Here is a 24,660-nt window from a genome sequence, read left to right as displayed (position 1 = left end):
CCAGGAGGAGGAGAGCCGTGCCCAGTTCCTCGTCAGACAAGGCCTCCGGACGCAGGCGGAGGTCGTCTCCTTCGTCCCCAAGCTTCCACAGGGCGCGCGAGTGCGCCTGCAGGGGAGCCACGCGCTGCGCCAGGAATTCCTTGACGATCATGGTGAAGGAAATATGCCCTAGAGGCAATAATAAAGTTATTATTTATTTCCTTATATCATGATAAATGTCTATTATTCATGCTAGAATTGTATTAACCGGAAACATAATACATGTGTGAATACAGAGACAAACAGAGTGTCACTAGTATGCCTCTACTTGACTAGCTCGTTGATCAAAGATGGATGGTTATGTTTCCTAGCCATAGACATGAATTGTCATTTGATTAACGGGATCACATCATTAGGATAATGATGTGATTGACTTGACCCATTCCGTTAGCTTAGCACTCGATCGTTTAGTATGTTGCTATTGCTTTCTTCATGACTTATACATGTTCCTATGACTATGAGATTATGCAACCCCCGTTTACCGGAGGAACACTTTGTGTGCTACCAAATGTCACAACGTAACTGGGTGATTATAAAGGTGCTCTACAGGTGTCTCCAAAGGTACTTGTTGGGTTGGCGTATTTCGAGATTAGGATTTGTCACTCCGATTGTCGGAGAGGTATCTCTGGGCCCACTAGGTAATGCACATCACTATAAGCCTTGCAAGCATTGTAACTAATGAGTTAGTTGCGGGATGATGTATTACGGAACGAGTAAAGAGACTTGCCGGTAACGAGATTGAACTAGGTATTGAGATACCGACGATCGAATCTCGGGCAAGTAACATACCGATGACAAAGGGAACAACGTATGTTGTTATGCGGTTTGACCGATAAAGATCTTCGTAGAATATGTGGGAGCCAATATGATCATCCAGGTTCCGCTATTGGTTATTGACCGGAGAGGTGTCTCGGTCATGTCTACATAGTTCTTGAACCCGTAGGGTCCGCACGCTTAACGTTACGATGACAGTTTTATTATGAGTTTATGAGTTTTGATGTACCGAAGGAGTTCAGAGTCCCGGATGAGATCAGGGACATGACGAGGAGTCTCGAAATGGTCGAGACGTAAAAATCGATATATTTGACGACTATATTCGGACATCGGAAAGGTTCCGAGTGATTCGGGTATTTTTCGGAGTACCGGAGAGTTATGGGAATTCGTATTGGGCCTTAATGGGCCATACGGGAAAGGAGAGAAAGGCCCCAAAGGGTGGCCGCACCCCTCCCCATGGACTAGTCCGAATTGGACTAGGGACGGGGGGTGCCCCCTTCCTTCCTTCTCCTTCTCCCTTCCCTTCTCCTACTCCAACAAGGAAAGGAGGAGTCCTACTCCCGGTGGGAGTAGGACTCCCCCCCTTGGCGCGCCCTCCTCCTAGGCCGGCCGCCTCCCCCCTTGCTCCTTTATATACGGGGGCAGGGGGGCACCCCATAGACACACGATTGATCAACGATCTTTTAGCCGTGTGCGGTGCCCCCCTCCACCATATTACACCTCGATAATATCGTAGCGGTGCTTAGGCGAAGCCCTGCATCGGTAGAACATCATCATCGTCACCACGCCGTCGTGCAGACGAAACTCTCCCTCAACACTCGGCTGGATCGGAGTTCGAGGGACGTCATCGAGCTGAACGTGTGCTGAACTCGGAGGTGCCGTGCGTTCGGTACTTGATCGGTCGGATCGTGAAGACGTACGACTACATCAACCGCATTGTGTTAACGCTTCTGCTTTCGGTCTACGAGGGTACGTGGACAACACTCTCCCCTCTCGTTGCTATGCATCACCATGATCTTGCGTGTGCGTAGGATTTTTTTTGAAATTACTACGTTCCCCAACACATGGCCCCCGTCAGCTTCGCCGCCTTTGGGTCGCCAGGCTTCAGATCGGCGGTCATCCTCTCCAGCACCTGCTCCGCTCGGTGGTCGGTGACCTTCGCGCGGAACCACCCGTCGTGAGATGTGGGCATCTCCGTCGGCAGCACTAGCCAGGGGTGGGAGCACTTGGCATCCATCAGGACCCACTTGCTCCTGAAGCCCTCGGCCTTCTTCCCGGCCTTCGAGATCGCGTTGGTCTTGTTGGCCGCAACGAAGTTTGCACACCCCGAGCAATGGCCGTCCTTGATCCGGAGATAGAAGAAGTGGCGCAGCAGCGCCACAGACGGCATCACCCCAACGTATGCCTCACAATAAAAGGCGAATATCGATAGAAGGAGGACAGAGTTGGGATGAAGATGGAGGGCATGCAGCTTGTAATGGCTAAGGACGGAGTCGAAGAAATCGGAGAAGGGGGAACCAACCCCGCGACAACACTGCTCCTAAAGAAGGGACAGAAGGTGCTGCCTGAGGCCTCCGGCTCGGCGGAGCCAGCCCGGAGCGCGGTGTTTCTCTTCTCGTTGCTGCCCTCCGCCGTCATCAGGAGCGTGGTGGCGAGGTTCTTCTCCGAGACGCTGGGCGCGTTTAGAGCCGACTCATACCAGGAGGGCGGAAGGGCGGCCTTTGCCTTGCTGGGCGCCATCGATGGCGGGTTCGGAGGAGGATTGGTGCGGATCTGGAGGCTTCGGGAGCGAGGAGCAAGAAAGGGGATCTAGAGCAAGACGAAGAGGAGCAATGAAGGCAACATGGCGCACGCTAGCCTTTTGTCAGTCGGGCAGTTACCGAGGCAGCGTGGGGAAGCGGAGACGCCCACGTCCTGTCAATCGCCACGCATCAATCAAGGCCGCAGGCTATTAGGGCCCGCGGCTCTTTGCACTTGCCCCTTGGCTTCGCCTCGAAGCCAAGTCCGAGCGCGCCTTGGGCCTGGGGGCTACTGTCGGCGTCCTGGGAACGGGGGTACCCAGACTTGCCTTCCTGCGGCCCACGACGTGGCTCATCCAGCGGCCTGGTACGACCCATCTTCACCAACAACTACTCAAGACCCTCGCGAGGGGCCAAGCCTCGCGAGGCGGACGACACAAGACCTCCTCAGAGGCGCCCCCCTAGGCTGGCTCCCGAGGAGCGGAGATATCTATGCAAGGGGCACCTCGCGAGGTTCGCATGACGTGAGCCATGACAACCAAGGCCATGCAGGCGCTAGTGGGCGCAGAGTACTTGTTTCCTCTTTGGTGCTAAAGGGGCAAGCGCAGGCGAGGAGTCCCGAGGCATTAGGAAAAGGTTTCCATATTGGTGCAACGAGACCAAGACTAGCAGGACGGCAGGACGGAGGTCACCGCGGAGCCCACGACGGCGTCACCACCAGAGCCTTTGGCAGGCGAAGACCACCTTTTGTCTGGATAACTTGTACTAGTTGTCCCCCTTCAAATTGGCCGTTGTGGGATCCCTTCCCGCCTAATATTTGGGAAGAGGACCCGGGCCTCTATAAATAGGACTAGCCACCACCATAGGAGGTAACTAATCTTGGACTGGATCCATTCCGCCAAGGCCACCACATTAGCTCACCGAGCTCAAGAACACCTCTCCTCAGGAGGCTGTTCTTCCCTTGTACTTGTTCATCCTCAGCCTGCAAGGCAATCCACCACACCACACTTGAGTAGGATATTACACCACAACGATGGCCCGAACCAGTATAAACCCTCGTGTCTCTTGTTCTTTGGGTTCGTCGAGTTAAGCCTTGAGATCATTGCGAGAGCGAGCTAGAGATAGAGAGATCTTTGTGTGCACCCCAGTGTTCGAACATCAAGGGTTTGCCGGAATCCGGAATCCGACAGAGGGCTTCACCCACAAAGTGTCTACGAAAAAGCAACCTTGCCTATTCCATCATGGCTTACGTCCATGAAGGACTATCCTCACTTGGTAGATCTTCATGAAGTAGGCAATGTCCTTGCCCTTACAAACTCATTGGTTCAATTCCACAATCTTGGAGGCTCCCAAGTGACACCTAACCAGTCTAGGAGACACCACTCTCCAAAAGGTAATAGACGGTGTTGTTGATGATGAACTCCTTACTCTTGTGCTTCAACTGATAGTCTCGCCAACACTCAAACACTCTCTCACAGATTTGGCTTTGGAAAGATAGGGGATTGAATGGAAAGCAAATCGGGGAAGGCTATAAATCAAGGTTCAAATGGTTGGATTGGAATCTCTTGATCTCAACACATGAGTAGGTGGTTCTCTTGTCAGAAAATGAGTAGTGGAAGTTGTGTTTCGTTCTAATGGTTCTCTTAGAGAGTAGGTGGTGGTGGAGCGGTAAGAAGTTGTGTTTCGTTCTGATGGTTCTCTTAGAGAGTAGGTGGTGGTGGAGTTGTATAAATAGGCAGCACCGAAAATCCAACTATTACAAGTCTTTTACCCAACTCGGTGACACCGACATGAAAATCTTGGTGAGACCAACTAGTGCAAAAGACTTGACCATTAGTCATACGGGGCTAGACCCGGTTTTGGCCGATCTTTCACGATTGGAGTGGATTCCCTCGAAGAACACGAAGAATACGGGGAAGAACGGAGAGAAATCACAAGGGGAAACACTCAAGAACAAGTCCAATCACACATCCACTAGACAATCAAACACACAAGATCCACAAGGTACATGAACAACAAAGGGAAAGACACATGGTAAAGTCCATCCCAAATCCAAAGGAGATGGGGTCTTGATGATCTAGGTAGATTCTTCCCACACGGGGGTCTTCAATCCCTGGGGATCTTCTGACATGCTCACATGGAGGTCTTGAACTCCATGGGAGTGGTCTCTCTCTCTCTCTCTCTCTCTCTCTCTCAAGAGGAGAAGGTAGGAGCAAAGCTCACATACAGATGAGCTATCATATTTGCTACCCTAACTAGAGGAAGGGGAAGGAGTATATATAGGCTAGTCCACGAATGAGTAAGTGAGGAAGGGACACATGGGCCTCTGGCTCGGCTGTGCACGTGCAGGTGCCGGTCATCCGGAGGACGTCGGTCGTCTGGAGGCTCGCGGGGGTCCGGACGTTTGGAGGGCGTTGGACTTCTGATGTTTTGGCTCTAGACAGGTGGCACCGGATTTCCAGTGGGCGTCGGTCATCCGGTCGCTGGGACTCATCGGACGTCCGGTGGTCGTCGGTCGTCCCGCCGCTGTAGGGCTCGTCGGCTGTAGCTCTTCTAGCCATCTGGGCTGCATCAGGTACCGGATGTCTGGTGGCGTCCGGACGTCCGGTGGCTGTAGCTTGTAGCAGCTCCATTTCTTTCGTCTTCGCTTCCAAGCTTCCCTCGCGGATGGTGTATGTAACACCCCGCATGTAACTTGCCATATTTGTAACTCTGACTCTTGCCATTTCCGGCTATGTGTTATGATTTTCCCTCCGTTGTCGGGTTTTGTCTTTCGTTTTGTATTTTGTCATGTCATGCATTTTCATATCATGTCTTCATGTGCATTGCATTCACATACGTGTTCGTCTCATGCATCCGAGCATTTTCCCTGTTGTCCATTTTGCAATCCGGCGCTCCTATCTCCTTCGGTGCACCCCTCTTGTTTTTTTTCGTGTGCGTGTGTCAAACTTTCTCGGAATGAACCGAGGCTTGTCAAGTGGCCTTAATATACCACCCGGAGACTACCGGTCAAGTTTCGTTCCATTCGGAGGTCGTTTGGTACTCCAACGGTTAACCGGGCATCCGCCAAGTCCATTTGAGTGTCCAGCAAAAACCCCCTCTAAAACCAGCCCAAAACCCACCAAACTCTCTTCAATGCTCTAGGTCGTTCGATCACGATCGTGTGGGCGAAAACCGCACCTCATTTGGAGCCTCCTAGCTCCCTCTACCTATAAATATGTGGGCATCCCGAAAAACGGAATCGCAGACGAAACCCTAGTTTCTCCACCGCGCGCCGCCGGACGAATTCGTCTGCCGACGGACACGTCCGCCCGCCTGCGCCGCCGCCACGTGTCACCGCCGCCGCGCGCCGCCGCGGGCCCGCGAGGCCCGAGGCCGGCCCGCCCGTCCCCCCGCCGGGCCCTAGCGCCCCGCCTCTCCCCGCGCGCCCATCGCCGCCGCCTGCCCTCGCCGGCGCCGGCCGGCCCCGCCATCTCCGCCGCCGGCCGACGCGCCTCCCGAGGCCGCCGCCTCCTCGCCCTCCGGTCACCTCCTCCTCCGCCTAGCGCCGCCCGCCGCCGGTGCCGGGCCTCGCCGTCCCCTGCCTCGCCGATGTCGACCCCCATCGCCGCCGCCATCGACCGAGCTCGAGCACGAGCCCGAGCCCCGGCCAGATCCGATCGGTAGCATCCGCGTTGACTTTTTCCCGAGCCCTCTATTTTTCTAAGTCCTGCATTTCATCAGCAAGTGCCTCTGTTCGTATAGCTATAACTTCGTGCATGTAGCTCCGATTCGCGCGTGTAATATGTCAAATTGTTTGTCTCGCGATGCTCTTAATTTTCTTCAATTGTACCATGCTCATTAGAGGTCATCTTGATGCCCAAATCTCTTTTGGAAGAGGGCTAGTTGCTGTTATTCTCTGGTTCTTGACAGAACTTGGAGATTTGTCATTTTTGTATCATTTAATCTGTGCATCTTTTGGGCATGAGCTCTACATGTGTTTTGAAGTATGCCATGCCATCTTTCCAGTGGGGTAGTCCATGTATTTTTGTGATCTCTGTTGTGACTAGCATAAGCATGCAAAGTAGGCCCCGTAATATTTCTGATTTCAGGGACTTAGTGATTTCTCCAAGTCCTCGTCTGCTGTAATTTTGTTGCCATGTAAACTTGATGTTACAGAGAGATCCATGCATATTTTGGAGATGTTAACTAAGGATGTTTTGTAGATATAGTTGTAATTGATCCATTCCTGTAATTGCTTGCAATTATGGAGTGCCATAGCATGACTCAATCTTGCTCTACTTTTGCTATAAAATATTTCTGGCAGATTCTTAACATGATATGCAAATTTTCCAAGCTTATTGTAGTTGATCCATACATGATATGCAATTGTTCTTCCCATGGTTAGCTTCATGAACATGCCATCTTGCTGTAGGTATGCTTGTTTTGTCATGCATTGCTCTGTAGTGAGTGGATCAAGCTCACAAAGAGGCCTACATATTATTATTTCTGCCATGCTCTGTTTTCTGCCAAGTCTGAAACCTGGTAACGTAACTTGCTATGTTTACATGCTTGCCATCTTATCTTTTCGTCCTTTTTGGTTTATGGTCAGTAAGGGTCTTTTGTCATGTGCATTTATTAGAACACTACCATGGTTTGCTTTGCTATCTTAAGTTCCTGTAGCATGTTGATTTCGTGTTCTGAACATTGCTACCTGATGTTGTTTTCTGCCATGTCCAGTTTTTCACTAAGTCTGTGATCCTGTTATCTTTTGCACATTTGCCATGCTTGTTTGAGCTTGATATGTTGTGAACTAGCCGTAGATCAGTGTTCATCTTTTGTCAAGCATCTCCTTTAGATTACTTCCATGTGCTTTGTTGCTATGTTGGGATGCTGTAGCATTGCTGCTTGTTGCATTTTAAGTGCTATCTTGCTGTTTATCGCAGATTCGTGTCATTCTTGTTTGGCTTGCCATTTGCAAACCGTGCATCCGATTCCGGTGATCTTTATATCGATTTCGACCGAAATCACCTCATCGGGGTCGATATCGATATCGATTCCGGTCGAGGTCGCCGGCTGACAGGCTCGCCGGGGTGGCGCGGTGCTGAGGGGCTCTTGCTCCTGGACGAGAGGACGCTCGGGCCCCGGAAGCAGAGGAGGTGGCGGTGGAGGCTTCGGGCTGACGAGGGGAGCGAGGAGGTGGCGCGCAAGGCCGGGCTCCAGGCGGGTCGGAGCAGCTTGACGGCGGGGCCATGGTGTCCTGTGGAGGCAACAGAGAGATGAGCGGGGAAAAGAGAAGAGATAGAGGAAGGGAAGGAAGAGCAGGGAGGAAGGGCGCGGACGGGGACTGCCTGGGCGCGGAGGACGAAGGATGCGGGCACAGGTGGAGGCGCACGGGAGGAGGAGCTCTGGTTGGGTGGATCGATGGATTGGGGGGGGGGGAATGAGGAGATCCCGAGGTGGGAGACGACAAGGTGGAGTGTGGCGGCGGGGATGGATGGGACATCTCCCTAGATTTTAGGGTTTGTCTGGTTATATAGCGGGTAGATTAGTTTAGGGGCTATTCGGGCCCTCCGATTATAATCGGACGGTCTGAGAACAAATAGGTTAAAGAGACCAAATGAGAAACCGGAGATGTTTTCTAGATGTTTGGGGATGATCCGAATCCAACTGTGACAACAACCCGGGTCGGGTTCGGGACAATTTTCGGACGCGCTCGAGGGGGTGGGTGGTTGTGCAGAGAGGCTCAAACGGTCAGACAAGAGAGAATCGAAAAACCGGTTAGACTCAGAACGGTCAACGAACGCAACAGAGAGAAGCGAGGAGCGGCAACTACGAGCGAATGCAAGTTTTAAAAACATGACAATGCAATGCTCATGATGACATGATAATAAATTCAACAAACAAACGAAACACATGACAACAACGAAAAACATGGAAGCCGTCTGGAGCGTCGGTCTCGGGGCGTTACAGAGAGGTCTCCCCAATCCCCTCAGGGGTCGCCTCCGAGTCCTGCTCCTCCTCCTCGTCAGAGTCATCGGAGGACACCATAACCGGAGCCTTCACCACCGGGGCCTCAGAGGGCGCAAGCGGCACGAGCCCATGCCCATCAAAGATAGGCATGGCGGCAACAACCTTCGCTCCATCGGGGTGGTGGTACAGGGGAACGAAGGTGTCCGGAGGGTATCTGTCGTAGAATTGTCACGGCAGATGTCCTCAAGCTAGGACTTAGTCGTGGAGCCATCGCAGCTAGGAAGCTTGAAGGGGTTATGCGGGACAAGGAACACGAGGGTTTATACTGGTTCGGCCCCTTACGGTGAAGGTAAAAGCCTACGTCCAGTTTGAGGTGATATTGATTAGGGTTACGATCGCCAGGGAGATAAACCGCTATGCCCGGCTCTCGATGAGGTTGTTGTTCTCTAACCGCTGCCGGGTCGTCCCTTTATATAGGGAGGCTGACGCCAAGCAGCTCTTAGAGTCCCGGCTGGCTCATAAGAACGTCCGGCTCGGACTCTAAACCATACTTGCCTTATACTACAAGTCTACCATAATAATGATTGTAACTACAGGCCCTAAGCCATATCCGGGTCTCAGCCCATCTCTGGCCCATCGTCTTGAAACTTGGCTCCGGGCTTCTGGAAATGACCATCCAAAGAGTAACCCGGCCCCTCCTGGCGGGTGACTCTAAGGTCTACATCCTCAACATTAGGCCCCAGATTGACGCGATCCGGCTCAAGTCAATCTTCAACTCTGCCGAAAGAAAAAATCTCCGGCTTACCGTTCATATGAAAGCCATAACCCGGAGTGACATCATCCTCTGGACTTCGGATAATCCGCCGTGACGTCATCCTCCATTAAGTCCGTTTTTTACTCCGCCAGATCCGGAACGGATCTTTGCTTTTACTGTCTTTCCGAAAATCGAGGCGCCGTGAGGGGGAGATAATCACGCCGTGGTCTCCTTGAATCTCGCGCCCACTTATGACTCTGCCTTATAAATAGGCCGGCCCAACGCTTTCTTCTCACGCTCTCCTTCTTCCTCCTTGCAACGTCGCTCCTCTGCCCGAGCTCCGCCACTGCCGCCGCCGTCGCGCCCCTGGTCTTCATCAACCCGGCCGCTGCATCACCCTGATTCGGACCAGATTCACGGCAGCGACCTCCGCTCTTTCCAACTCCGGTGAGTCTCCTTTGCCCTGTCAGATAGATCTACCGTAGGGTTCATCTTGTGTTGTTCGCGTTCATCACCATTGCCGCAAACCTCAGTAGCTCTTGTAGTCACTGCATTCGGTTGATCCTTAACCTCACATAGAGTCAGTGCGGTAGATGTTTGAGATCCATTTCACCTGCAAAAAACCCTCCTTTTACTGCATAAGAACCATGTTCCACCTCAAGAACTTCTCCTGCCTCTGTTTTTTAGGTCTAGAAAATTTTCATTTCACCCGACCATTTTGATCCGAAAAAGTTACTGCAATATGTGAAATCTGTTTTACCACACTTAGTAAAAACTGCAGCCCTTGAATCTTGGCGGCTTATATTTCCGACTTAAAGAAAACACGCGCCGTAGAACTTTCCGGTTTAAAGTGAACCATGCTCTGTAGAATCCTCCGGCTTAACTGCGGTAAGCCGTAGATGACCAACTTATTCTGAATGCCCCTACGGCTTAGATAACCCACCGTATCTGAATATATATCATTAGCCCCTTTCATAAGCCGCCATTGTAGCTTGAATGATAATCTCCGGCTTTACAATTAACCCGGACACTTTTCTCTTTACCATAGACCACCAACCTTCACCATGCCTCCCAAGGCTCCCATCACTTGCAACTGGATGAGATCCAACATTACCGACGACACCCTGGCCAACTTCGTTAAGTCCGGATATCTTCCCAAGAAGGAAATGATGTCCTACCGTGCCCCTGATCCGTCCGAAGAAAGACCACAGCCGAGGGACGGGGAGGTAGTGATCTTTGCGGACCATATGAGCCGGGGCTTCGCACCGCCCGGCTCAAAATTCTTCCGGGACGTGCTCAACTTCTTTGACCTTCGGCCTCAGGATATAGGACCCAACTCCGTATCCAACATCTGCAACTTCCAAGTCTTTTGCGAAGTGTACCTTGGAGAGGAGCCCAGTTTCCTGCTTTTCAGAGAACTGTTCTACTTAAACCGCCAAAACGAGTGTGCGAACGGGCCAAGTCTGGAATTAGGCGGCATCTCCATCCAACGGCGCAGGGACTATCTATTCCCTTACGCAGAGCCGCCAAGCCACCCCAAGGACTGGAATATGACTTGGTTCTACTGCCAAGATACGTCCCCGGCTGACGAGAACCCGCTGCCCGGCTTTCGCCCAACACGCCTAGAGCTGACTCATCCACTATCCGACAAACTGACTGCCGCGGAACGCCAGCCTCTGCTTCCAACGATCAATAAGATCAAGGCCCTGCTAGGCAACGGTCTGAACGGAATAGACCTGGTCCGGGTCTGGATCTCATGGCGGGAGATCCCATTGAGCCGCCGCCCCGGCTTAATGTGTGATACACCGGGCGAAAGGATGACCCGCAGAGGCACAGTCGCAATGATCTTCCAGAAGACGTTGCTGAAGAAGAGACCAAGGCTCTGTTAAACGAGAGCCTGGCAGACTGTGGAAGAACCGGGCTAGCCCCGTTCTGCAAGACCAATCCAGCCCCAGCGGTAAACCGCTGACTTTAACCTTTCAACTTCTTTTGCATGTCACCTTGCTCTGAACCATTTTAAGAATTCATTACTGTATTTCTCAGGCTGATGACAAATTCTAGCGGGTCAAGTATGACCATGAGGCGGCCAAGAAGGCCAGGAAGGCGAAGAAAGCCGCCAAGAAAGCCGCCCCTCGCAAAAAGGGAAGCAGACCCACTGCTTCGGAGCTACTGCAATTAAGCGACAGCTCCGAGTCAGAGGTAACCCTTAAACCTTTAAACTCTTGCCATATTTGTTGTTTGTTGCCGTCCGCCTTATCAACATTTTGCTTATTGACAGGATGACACCGGCGCCAGTAACCCGGTGGTTGAAGAGGTAATGTCACTTTCCTCCGACTCGGAGCCTTTGCCACAGCTGAAAGTCCGAAGAGTAACCCGGAAAGTAAGCTTTTCACATCCATTAGCTCATCAAGACCCTCAATTTCTTTTGAAGCAGCAAGTTCACGAAAGCCGGCGTCACACCCGGGCCCGCAAGGACACCGACCTCTCCGCCGGGTTACCCGACGCAACAAGGAAGCGTCGCACTGAGGTTTTTTCTCACCTGTACCCTTTTCATCCGTTGGCGGGTGTCATCCGTCAGCCACTCAACTCTTCTGACTCCAATTATCAGGAGACCTCCCCCTCTTCGGTTGACTCCATGCAGTCAAGTCTGCCGGCCTTCAAGACTGCACCCGGGTAATAACAATCTCCTTACATTATCTGTCTGTACTTACTCCTTGTGTGCCTAACACTTCTGCCTTTTCAGTGCCCAGGCAAAGCTCACCAAAAGAGCAAAGAAGACCAGGTTAGCCGGAGTTCCGGACTTGCCTGAGCCGGAGGCGACGGCTCAAGAGCCGCCAGCTTCCTCCGGCCCCGAAGCCACCATTCCCATGGACACGGCGCCTGAAGCCCCTGCCCCAACTACCAAGACAACGACCGAAGCGTCGGTTAACCCGGAGGCCTCCGGCTCAGCCCCACCAGCTGACGACCCGGACGTGGTAATTACCCGGACGGAGTATGTTGAGCCGGGGCGGCCGACCGTGCTGGCCAAATGCTCCGCGAAGGGGGAGTTGCTGCAGCCCCACCGGGTGAATCTGGACCTCTCCAGCTACACCGACTTGAGCATTGGAGAGCTCGTCTCTGGCTACATCAACCAAGTTCACAGGAGCCGGGACACCGAAATCGCCATGGTCAACCAGATCCAACAAAAATCTGAGGTATCCTTCTGCTGTCTTCTTACTTTCTGCATAGTGACCCTTGTCATGCTAGCCCCCAAGTCGACAACTTATACTTGAATATGTTGTAGACTTAGGCCCCGGCTTACTCAACTAAGCCGGCAGTACGTAGATAGATACGTTCAATATGCATTAGCCCCCAAGTGCCAAGCGTCTTTGCTTGGAAAGCGCTTGGGACTTATAGAATGACTGTTAATAACCCGGAAATATATGCAGGCTGTTGGCAAGAAATTAGAGTCGGACCTTGCGGATCTCAAGAGCCGGCTAAAGACACAAGAGATGGAGACCCGGAAGGCAAACACCAAGTTTGTCTCCAGCATCGCCGCTCAAGAGAAGCTGAAGACCGAATTTGATGCTGAGCGGAAGGCCTGGGCTGAGGAGAAAGCCGCACTGGTGACCCGGGCAGAACAGGCGGAGAAGGCCCTCACTAAGAAGACCGCTGAGCTCTCCGGTCTAAAGCGCCAGGTTTCCCAAATGGTGGCTGCTATCTTCGGTAAGTCGCCTCGCCGGCTTTCATCAAGTCTGTATATGTTATGATTCACCCTTGTCACCGGCTTATCTGATCTTTATTAAACAGGTCCCAGGAGTGCCAACCTCAACCAGAGCGTGGTCACCAAGTTAAAGGCCGTGTACACCCTGGTGGAACAACTCTACACCGGGTCACAGCGCGCCTTAGCTGTGGTGGCCCTATCTAACGAGGTGCCAACCCATCTGGCCGAAGTCCTGCGCCGGCTCGCTGTTCTGCCACAGCGGATCCAGGAGCTACGCCGAGCCTCCGCAAGAGCCGGAGCAATTGCCGCGCTGAGCCGGGCCAAAGCATTCCTGCCGGAGCTAGACCCGGCAGACATCGCCCTGGGTTACCCAAGCCTGAAGGAAGACGGCTCAGCCTTCGACCAGAAGGACTTCGCGGCATGTGTGAAGGCTGTACGCCCGGTGGCCACCATCATCGGGAATAACACCGACTTAACCAAGTATCAGCCGGGGTACAACGCGGAGAATTAGAGGATTCCAACCCCTCGCTATGAAGCTCTCAATCTGATTCCTCCGGCTCGTCAGCACACCTTCGCCCCGGAGATTGACCCGGCCGGGTTAATTGACGAAGAAGCCCAGTTCGAAGCTCTCAGCGGCATCAACTGGAAGTCGTCAACCTTCGAGGTCTTGGGATCAGCCGGAGCAGAAGACAGGAACGAGCCGGGGACTTCGACTCAACAGGCATCATAAAGCGGCTGGCGGTTCATCGAACAACGCTCCATCCTTGAGACTTGATGAATTTTGTAATAGAATAGGTGCAACAATTTATCTCTACTGTGCCATCGTGCATGTAATGAATGCTGAAATCCCTTGAAGTTATCCTTTTGGTGTTCCTCCGGGTCATAATTATCCCTTTGTCCTTCTCAACCTTAAAAGGTGCCTTTAAGTATCTGCATAAAAAGGCAAATCACAAGTCTCAAGGCGGCTTACCACCCTGAGAAGCAGGTGTTTGAGATGGATAACCCGGAATATGAATCAAAAAGGACTGGTCCTTAGTTACACTCTGAACATAGCCGTGATAACACACTTAACGGCCTGTAAGCATACTTCCGGATTAGATAACCCGGGTAGCACGGTTGGTATCTTAACTCTAATTGACTTGCCTTGATGATATCCATGATGTTCAATTAACAAGATAAACCCAAAATTAAACCGGCAGGCGAAACCCGGCCACGCACACTTTGTCATAATCAGAGTAAACTTGTGATAAATCAGAACTTAGGGGCTTCCAGTTCGAATACGACCAGAGACCCGGCCCAAAAGGGGTTAAGCCAAGATTCGGATACGATCATATAGCCCCCAGTGGGTGTGGCGATGCCAATCAAGAGGGTACAGACAGCTATGTTCTCTTTGGTTCGAATACGACCCATGTTTGAACAGGAAGCCCCCAAGTGATTCTTAAAATTGTTTAACGACGCTGATTCGAATACGATCCACGTCGGTTCTTAGAGGGGTTAAACTGTGATTCAAATATGATCAAAGTTAACTTCCCAACGAGCTCGGCACTTTGCCAATCAAGTGGGTATCGACAGCTATGTTCTCTTTGGTTCGAATACGACCCATGTTTGAACAGGAAGCCCCCAAGTGACCTTACTGCTTACGGCTAGACTCAAATACGATCATAAGCCGGATCCTCCTTTAAATCAGCATGTAAAAAATAATACACGCATAATTGGGGGAGAAAAAAGGACAGAGGTCCTGCTTTATTGCTTATCATAATATATACATGTCTGAGATAAATATGTACACCACAAGAGCCGGTAGCTCAAGTGTAGTAAGGCCGAAGCTGAGCTATATTCCACAGCCGACGGGTCTCCTCCTCAGATTTACGTGAATCTTTATGTTCCCGAATATCAATGAGGTAATATGACCCGTTGTGTAAGTTCTTACTGACCACAAAGGGCCCTTCCCAAGGTGGGATAATTTGTGTGCATCTGTTTGATCCTGGATGAGCCGGAGCACAAGGTCGCCTTCCTGGAAGACCCGGGATTTGACCCGGCGGCTATGACAAAATTCTTCCATAGCACCCTTAGATAAATTGGTGCCATTGTCAGTTATGATGCTGTGCGGAAAGCCGAAGAGGAAAATCACCTTTTTCATAAATTGAACCGCCGTGGCTGCATCGCACTTGCTAACTGGCTCAGCCTCCACCCACTTCGTAAATTTGTCAACGACCACCAAGAGGTGGGTCTTCTTATCCTTGGACCGTTTAAAAGGCCCAACCATATCAAGCCCCCACACCGCAAAGGGCCAAGTGATTGGGATCATCCTCAACTCCTGAGCCGGCACATGAGCCCGTCGTGAGAACCTTTGGCAACCATCACATTTACTGACCAAGTCCTCTGCATCAGCGTGAGCCGTCAGCCAATAAAAACCATGACGGAAAGCCTTGGCCACAAGAGATTTTGAACCGGCATGATGGCCACAATCCCCTTCATGGATCTCGCGCAAGATCTCTTGACCTTCCTCAGGGGAGATACAACGCTGAAATGTCCCTGAAACACTGCGATGACGCAATTCGCCATTGATGACGATCATTGACTTAGCCCGCCGGGTGATTTGTTTGGCCAAAGTTTCATCCTCAGGCAACTCTCCCCGGGTTATATAAGCCAGATATGGCATTGTCCAGTCTGGTATGACGTGAAGAGCCGCCACCAGTCGTTCCTCCGGGTCAGGGATAGCCAAGTCCTCCTCTGTAGGCAACCGAACCAACGGGTTATACAGGACATCCAAGAAAGTGTTAGGCGGCACCGGTTTTCGCTGGGAGCCTAGCCGGCTTAAAGCATCAGCCGCCTCGTTCTTCCTGCGATCAATGTGCTCCACTTGGTATCCCTGAAAGTGCCCAGCAATGGCATCAACCTCGCGGCGATAAGCCGCCATGAGAGGATCCTTAGAGTCCCAGGTGCCTGATACTTGTTGAGCCACCAAGTCTGAGTCACCAAAGCACCTTACCCGGCTTAAGCTCATCTCCTTAGCCACCCGAAGACCGTGCAGCAAAGCCTCGTATTCCGCCGCATTGTTAGTGCAAGGAAACATCAACCGTAGCACGTAATGGAATTTGTCACCTTTAGGGGAAGCCAATACAACACCAGCCCCCGGGCCCTCCAACTGTCTGGACCCATCAAAGTGGATAGTCCAATAAGTGTTATCCGGCTTTTGCTCAGGCACTTGTGACTCTGTCGAATCGTTGATGAAATCCACCAAAGCCTGAGATTTAACAGCAGTGCGTGGCACATATTTGAGACCATGAGGCCCAAGTTCTATAGCCCACTTAGCAATTCTCCCTGTGGCCTCTCTGTTCTGGATAATATCACCAAGAGGGGCAGAACTGACCACAGTGATGGGATGACCCTGAAAATAATGCTTAAGCTTCCGGCTCGCCATGAACACACCATACATAAGCTTCTGCCAATGCGGGTACCGCTGCTTGGACTCAATGAGCACTTCGCTGACATAATAAACCGGCCGCTGAACCGGATGCTCCTTACCCGCCTCCTTGCGCTCCACCACAATAGCCACGCTGACGGCCCGTGCGTTTGCCGCCACATACAGTAGCAAGGGCTCCTTATCAACCGGAGCAGCAAGGACGGGGGGCTCTGCCAGTTGCTTTTTCAAATCCTCAAAGGCGGTATTAGCTGCATCATTCCAGACAAAGGTATCAGTTTTCTTCATCAGCTGATATAAAGGCATAGCCTTCTCACCCAAACGGCTTATAAACCGGCTTAAAGCAGCGATGCGACCCGCCAAACGCTGAACGTCATTTATACACGCCGGCCTAGCCAGGGAAGTGATGGCCTTGATCTTCTCCGGGTTAGCCTCAATGCCTCTGTCAGAAACCAAGAAGCCCAATAGCTTGCCTGCAGGAACACCAAAAACACACTTGGCCGGGTTAAGCATCATCTTGTAGTCCCGGAGATTATCGAAGGTTTCCCTTAAATCATCTATTAGGGTTTCCTCCTTGATGGATTTAACCACAATATCGTCCACGTAAGCGTGAACATTGCGCCCGATCTGTTTATGAAGACAATTCTGTACACAACGCTGGTAAGTCGCCTGTGCACACTTGAGTCCAAAGGGCATAGACACATAGCAGAAGGCTCCGAAGGGAGTGATGAACGCCGTCTTCTCCTGGTCCTTACCTGCCATCTTAATCTGATGGTACCCGGAATAAGCATCCAAGAAACTTAAGCATGCACAACCTGCCGTAGCATCAATGATTTGATCAATACGGGGGAGGGCAAAAGGATCAGCCGGACACGCCTTGTTCAAATCCGTGTAGTCCACACACATCCGCCAGGTGCCGTTCTTCTTGAGCACGAGCACCGGGTTAGCCAACCACTCTGGGTGAAAGACTTCAACGATAAACCCGGCCGCCAAGAGCCGGGCTACTTCTTCACCAATAGCTTTTCGCCTCTCTTCATTAAACCGCCGAAGGAACTGTCTGACCGGCTTAAATTTCGGATCAATATTGAGAGTGTGCTCAGCGAGTTCTCTAGGTACACCTGGCATGTCAGAAGGTTTCCATGCAAAGATGTCCCTATTCTCACGGATGAACTCGATGAGCGCGCTTTCCTATTTCGGGTCCAGATTTGCACTGATGCTAAACTGCTGAGACGAGTCACCTGGAACAAAATCAACAAGTTTAGTCTCGTCAGCTGACTTAAATTTCATTGTCGGTTCATTCTCCGTGGTTGGCTTTTTCAGAGAGGTCATATCTGTTGGGTCAACATTGTCTTTATAAAACTTCAACTCCTCTGTGGCGCAAACAGACTCTGCATAAGCTGCATCACCTTCCTCACACTCCAGAGCCACCTTCCGGCTGCCGTGAACCGTAATGGTCCCATTGTGACCCGGCATCTTGAGCTGTAAGTACACATAACACGGCCGTGCCATGAACTTGGCGTAAGCCGGCCGCCCAAATATAGCATGGTACGGACTTCTTATCTCGACCACCTCAAAGGTCAACTTCTCCACCCTGTAGTTGTTCTCATCACCAAAAGCCACTTCCAATTCGATCTTGCCGACTGGATAAGCCGACTTACCGGGTACCACACCATGGAAGATAGTGTTTGACTGGCTGAGGTTCTTATCAACCAATCCCATACGGCGAAAAGTCTCATAATAGAGGATATTGATGCTGCTGCCTCCATCCATGAGTACCTTAGTGAACTTATAGCCCCCCACCTGAGGAGCCACCACTAAGGCCAAGTGGCCCGGGTTATCCACCCGGGGAGGGTGATCCTCCCTACTCCACACTATAGGCTGCTCAGACCACCGTAAGTAGCGTGGAACTGCCGGCTCAACAGCATGAACAGCTCTCTTGTGAAGCTTCTGATCCCGTTTGCACAAACTGGTGGTGAACACATGATACTGTCCACCGCTAAGCTGCTTTGGGTTGGTCTGATAACCCCCCTGCTGCTGTTGATGACCCTGACCAAACTGTTGATTAAAGCCCCCTTGACCGTTCTGAGGACCGGAATTTGATCCGCCGCCCGGGCCATGAAAGCCGCCGGCTCCTGAGCCGCGCCCGGGCCATTGTAGCTCTTAAAGGCCTTCATGATCGCGCAATCCTTCCACAGGTGAGTCGCTGGCTTCTCTCTGGAGCCGTGCCTTGGACACGGTTCATTCAACAGCTGCTCCAGCGTTGGACCTGACCCGCCGCCTCGGGGAGGGGGCCTCCCCTTGCGTCGCTGGTTATTACCTTGGGAGTTGGCGTTGGCTACAAACTCTAGGCTGCCATCGGCCTTACGCTTGCCTCCTCCTTGGTTCCCCGGGTTAAACTGAGGACCCTTGCCGTTGCCATTCTTCTTTCCCTTCCCTGCACTTTCATCGTCTGAAGGGGGATCCTTGGTACCATCGGAATCGGCGTACTTGACAAGAGCCGCCATTAGGGTACCCATATCGGTGCAGTCGCGCTTGAGCCGTTTCGATGAGGTCGGCGCAGAGATCCGGCTCGGGGCCCGGCTCACCAATCTTGCCAATGAAGACATGAATTGCGCCAAAGGGGACCCGGTACCCGTACTCAATTGAGCCGGCGTCGGGGCCCCAGTCCGCATCGTCGATGTAGAGCTTGCCGCGACGACTCTTGGTCATCCGGCCCACAGCATATCCCTTGAGCCCTTCGAAGCTTCCCTTCAAAAACTCAAATCCACCGTGCGCTGGCCCCACGGTGGGCGCCAACTGTCGTAGAATTGTCACGGCAGATGTCCTCAAGCTAGGACTTAGTCGTGGAGCCATCGCAGCTAGGAAGCTTGAAGGGGTTATGCGGGACAAGGAACACGAGGGTTTATACTGGTTCGGCCCCTTACGGTGAAGGTAAAAGCCTACGTCCAGTTTGAGGTGATATTGATTAGGGTTACGATCGCCAGGGAGATAAACCGCTATGCCCGGCTCTCGATGAGGTTGTTGTCCTCGAACCGCTGTCGGGTCGTCCCTTTATATAGGGAGGCTGACGCCAAGCAGCTCTTAGAGTCCCGGCCGGCTCATAAGAACGTCCGGCTCGGACTCTAAACCATACTTGCCTTATACTACAAGTCTACCATAATAATGATTGTAACTATAGGCCCTAAGCCATATCCGGGTCTCAGCCCATCTCTGGCCCATCGTCTTGAAACTTGGCTCCGGGCTTCTGGCAATGACCATCCAAAGAGTAACCCGGCCCCTCCTGGCGGGTGACTCTAAGGTCTACATCCTCAACAGTATCCCTGGTCGTCCCCGACCAGGAGGCGGAGAGCCGTGCCCAGTTCCTCGTCAGACAAGGCCTCCGGACGCAGGCGGAGGTCGTCTCCTTCGTCCCCAAGCTTCCACAGGGCGCGCGAGCGCGCCTGCAGGGGAGCCACGCGCTGCGCCAGGAATTCCTTAACGATCATGGTGAAGGAAATATGCCCTAGAGGCAATAATAAAGTTATTATTTATTTCCTTATATCATGATAAATGTTTATTATTCATGCTAGAATTGTATTAACCGGAAACATAATACATGTGTGAATACAGAGACAAACAGAGTGTCACTAGTATGCCTCTACTTGACTAGCTCGTTGATCAAAGATGGTTATGTTTCCTAGCCATAGACATGAGTTGTCATTTGATTAACGGGATCACATCATTAGGAGAATGATGTGATTGAACTGACCCATTCCGTTAGCTTAGCACTCGATCGTTTAGTATGTTGCTATTGCTTTCTTCATGACTTATACATGTTCCTATGACTATGAGATTATGCAACCCCCGTTTACCGGAGGAACACTTTGTGTGCTACCAAACGTCACAACATAACTGGGTGATTATAAAGGTGCTCTACAGGTGTCTCCAAAGGTACTTGTTGGGTTGGCGTATTTCGAGATTAGGATTTGTCACTCCAATTGTCGGAGAGGTATCTCTGGGCCCACTAGGTAATGCACATCACTATAAGCCTTGCAAGCATTGTAACTAATGAGTTAGTTGCGGGATGATGTATTACGGAACGAGTAAAGAGACTTGCCGGTAACGAGATTGAACTAGGTATTGAGATACCGACGATCGAATCTCGGGCAAGTAACATACCGATGACAAAAGGAACAACGTATGTTGTTATGCGGTTTGACCGATAAAGATCTTCGTAGAATATGTGGGAGCCAATATGAGCATCCAGGTTCCGCTATTGGTTATTGACCGGAGAGGTGTCTCGGTCATGTCTACATAGTTCTCGAACCCGTAGGGTCCGCACGCTTAACGTTACGATGACAGTTTTATTATGAGTTTATGAGTTTTGATGTACCGAAGGAGTTCGGAGTCCCGGATGAGATCGGGGACATGACGAGGAGTCTCGAAATGGTCGAGACGTAAAAATCGATATATTTGACGACTATATTCGGACATCGGAATGGTTCCGAGTGATTCGGGTATTTTTCGGAGTACCGGAGAGTTACGGGAATTCGTATTGGGCCTTAATGGGCCATACGGGAAAGGAGAGAAAGGCCCCAAAGGGTGGCCGCACCCCTACCCATGGACTAGTCCGAATTGGACTTGGGAGGGGGGGCGCCCCCTTCCTTCCTTCTCCTTCTCCCTTCCCTTCTCCTACTCCAACAAGGAAAGGAGGAGTCCTACTCCCGGTGGGAGTAGGACTCCCCCCCTTGGCGCGCCCTCCTCCTAGGCCGGCCGCCTCCCCCTTGCTCCTTTATTTACGGGGGCAGGGGGGCACCCCATAGACACACGATTGATCAACGATCTTTTAGCCGTGTGCGGTGCCCCCCTCCACCATATTACACCTCGATAATATCGTAGCGGTGCTTAGGCGAAGCCCTGCGTCGGTAGAACATCATCATCGTCACCACGCCATCGTCCTGACGAAACTTTCCCTCAACACTCGGCTGGATCGGAGTTCGAGGGACGTCATCGAGCTGAACGTGTGCTGAACTCGGAGGTGCCGTGCGTTCGGTACTTGATCGATCGGATCGTGAAGACGTACGACTATATCAACCGCGTTGTGTTAACGCTTCCGCTTTCGGTCTACGAGGGTACGTGGACAACACTCTCCCCTCTCGTTGCTATGCATCACCATGATCTTGCGTGTGCGTAGGAATTTTTTTGAAATTACTACGTTCCCCAACAGTGGCATTCGAGCCTGGTTTTATGCGTTGATGTTATGCACGAGTAGAACACAAGTGAGTTGTGGGCGATATAAGTCATACTGCTTACCAGCATGTCATATTTTGGTTCGGCGGTATTGTGAGATGAAGCGGCCCGGACCGAAATTACGCGTACGCTTACGCGAGACTGGTTGCACCGTTGCGAGCACTCGTTGCTTAAAGGTGACTAGCGGGTGTCTGTCTCTCTCACTTTAGTTGAACCGAGTGTGGCTACGCCCGGTCCTTGCGAAGGTTAAAACAGCACCAACTTGATAAACTATCGTTGTGGTTTTGATGCGTAGGTAAGAACGGTTGTTGCTAAGCCCGTAGCAGCCATGTAAAACTTGCAACAACAAAGTAGAGGATGTCTAACTTGTTTTTGCAGGGCATGTTGTGATGTGATATGGTCAAGACATGATGCTATATTTTATTGTATGAGATGATCATGTTTTGTAACCGAGTTATTGGCAACTGACAGGAGCCATATGGTTGTCGCTTTATTGTATGCAATGCAATCGCCATGTAATTATTTTACTTTATCACTAAGCGGTAGCGATAGTCGTAAAAGCAATAGTTGGCGAGACGACAGCGATGCTACGATGGAGAACAAGGTGTCGCGCCGGTGACGATGGTGATCATGACGGTGCTTTGGAGATGGAGATCACAAGCACAAGATGATGATGGCCATATCATATCACTTATATTGATTGCATGTGATGTTTATCTTTTATGCATCTTATCTTGCTTTGATTGACGGTAGCATTATAAGATGATCTCTCACTAAAATTTCAAGATAAAAGTGTTCTCCCTGAGTATGCACCGTTGCGAAAGTTCTTCGTGCTGAGACACCACATGATGATCGGGTGTGATAGGCTCTACGTTCAAATACAACGGGTGCAAAACAGTTGCACACGCGGAATACTCAGGTTAAACTTGACGAGCCTAGCATCTGCAGATATGGCCTCGGAACACTGAGTCCGAAAGGTCGAGCGTGAATCATATAGTAGATATGATCAACATAGTGATGTTCACCATTGAAAGCTACTCCATTTCACGTGATGATCGGTTATGGTTTAGTTGATATGGATCACGTAATCACTTAGATGATTAGAGGGATGTCTATCTAAGTGGGAGTTCTTAAGTAATATGATTAATTGAACTTAAATTTATCATGAACTTAGTCCTGATAGTATTTTGCAAATTATGTTGTAGATCAATAGCTCGCGTTGTTGCTTCCCTGTGTTTATTTTTGATATGTTCCTAGAGAAAAATTATGTTGAAAGATGTTAGTAGCAAAGATGCGGATTGGATCCGTGATCTGAGGATTATCCTCATTGCTGCACAGAAGAATTATGTCCTTGATGCACCGCTAGGTGACTGACCTATTGCAGGAGCAGATGCAGACGTTATGAACGTTTGGCTAGCTCAATATGATGACTACTTGATAGTTTAGTGCACCATGCTTAACGGCTTAGAATCGGGACTTCAAAGACGTTTTGAACGTCATGGACCATATGAGATGTTCCAGGAGTTGAAGTTAATATTTCAAGCAAATACCCGAGTTGAGAGATATGAAGTCTCCAACAAGTTCTATAGCTAAAAGATGGAGGAGAATAACTCAAGCAGTGAGCATGTGCTCAGATTGTCTGGGTACTACAATCGCTTGAATCAAGTGGGAGTTAATCTTCCAGATAAAATAGTGATTGATAGAATTCTCTAGTCACCATCACCAAGTTAGTAGAACTTCGTGATGAACTATAGTATGCAAGGGATGACGAAAGTAATTCCCGAGCTCTTCGTGATGCTGAAATCGATGAAGGAAGAAATCAAGAAAAACATCAAGTGTTGATGGTTGACGAGACCACTAGTTTCAATAAAAGGGCAAAGGGAAGAAGGGGAACTTCAAAAAGAACGGCAAGCAAGTTGCTGCTCAAGTGAAGAAGCCTAAGTCTGGTCCTAAGCCTGAGACTAAGTGCTTCTACTGCAAAGGGACTGCTCACTGGAAGCGGAACTACCCCAACTATTTGGTGGATAAGAAGGATGGCAAAGTCAACAAAGGTATATTGGATATACATGTTATTGATGTGTACTTTACTAGTGTTTATAGCAACCCCTCGGTATTTGATACTGGTTCAGTTGATAAGAGTAGTAACTCAAAACGGGAGTTGCAGAATAAACAAAGACTAGTAAAAGGCGAGGTGACGATGTGTGTTGGAAGTAGTTCCAAGATTGATATGATCATCATCGCACACTCCCTATACTTTCGGGATTAGTGTTGAACCTAAATAAGTGTTATTTGGTGTTTGCGTTGAGCATGAATATGATTTGATCATGTTTGTTGCAATACGGTTATTCATTCAAATTAGAGAATAATTGTTGTTCTGTTTACATGAATAAAACCTTCTATGGTCATACACCCAATAAAATGGTTTGTTGGATCTCGATCGTAGTGATACACATATTCATAATAATGAAGCCAAAAGATGCAAAGTTAATAATGATAGTGCAACTTATTTGTGGCACTGCCGTTTAGGTCATATTGGTGTAAAGCGCATGAAGAAACTCCATACTCATGGGATTTTGGAATCACTTGATTATGAATCACTTGATGCTTGCGAACCATACCTCATGGGCAAGATGACTAATACGCCATTCTCCGGAACTATGGAGAGAGCAAAAGATTTGTTGGAAATCATACATACAGATGTATGTGGTCCGATGAATATTGAGGCTCGTAGCAGGTATCATTAATTTCTGACCTTCACAGATGATTTGAGCAGATATGGGTATATCTACTTAATGAAAGAGAAGTCTAAAACATTTGAAAAGTTCATATAATTTCAGAGTGAAGTGGAAAATCATCGTAACAAGAAAATAAAGTTTCTACGATCTGATCGTGGAGAAGAGTATTTGAGTTACGAGTTTGGCCTTCAGTAAAAACAATGTGAAATAGTTTCACTACTCACGCCACCTGGAACACCACAGTGTAATGGTGTGTCCGAACATCGTAACCGTACTTTATTAGATATGGTGCAATATATGATGTCTCTTAC

Source organism: Aegilops tauschii, chromosome 5 (assembly GCF_002575655.3).
Source record: "Aegilops tauschii subsp. strangulata cultivar AL8/78 chromosome 5, Aet v6.0, whole genome shotgun sequence".
Classification (NCBI taxonomy): Eukaryota; Viridiplantae; Streptophyta; class Magnoliopsida; order Poales; family Poaceae; genus Aegilops; species Aegilops tauschii.
Note: the sequence above shows the minus strand (reverse complement) of the source record.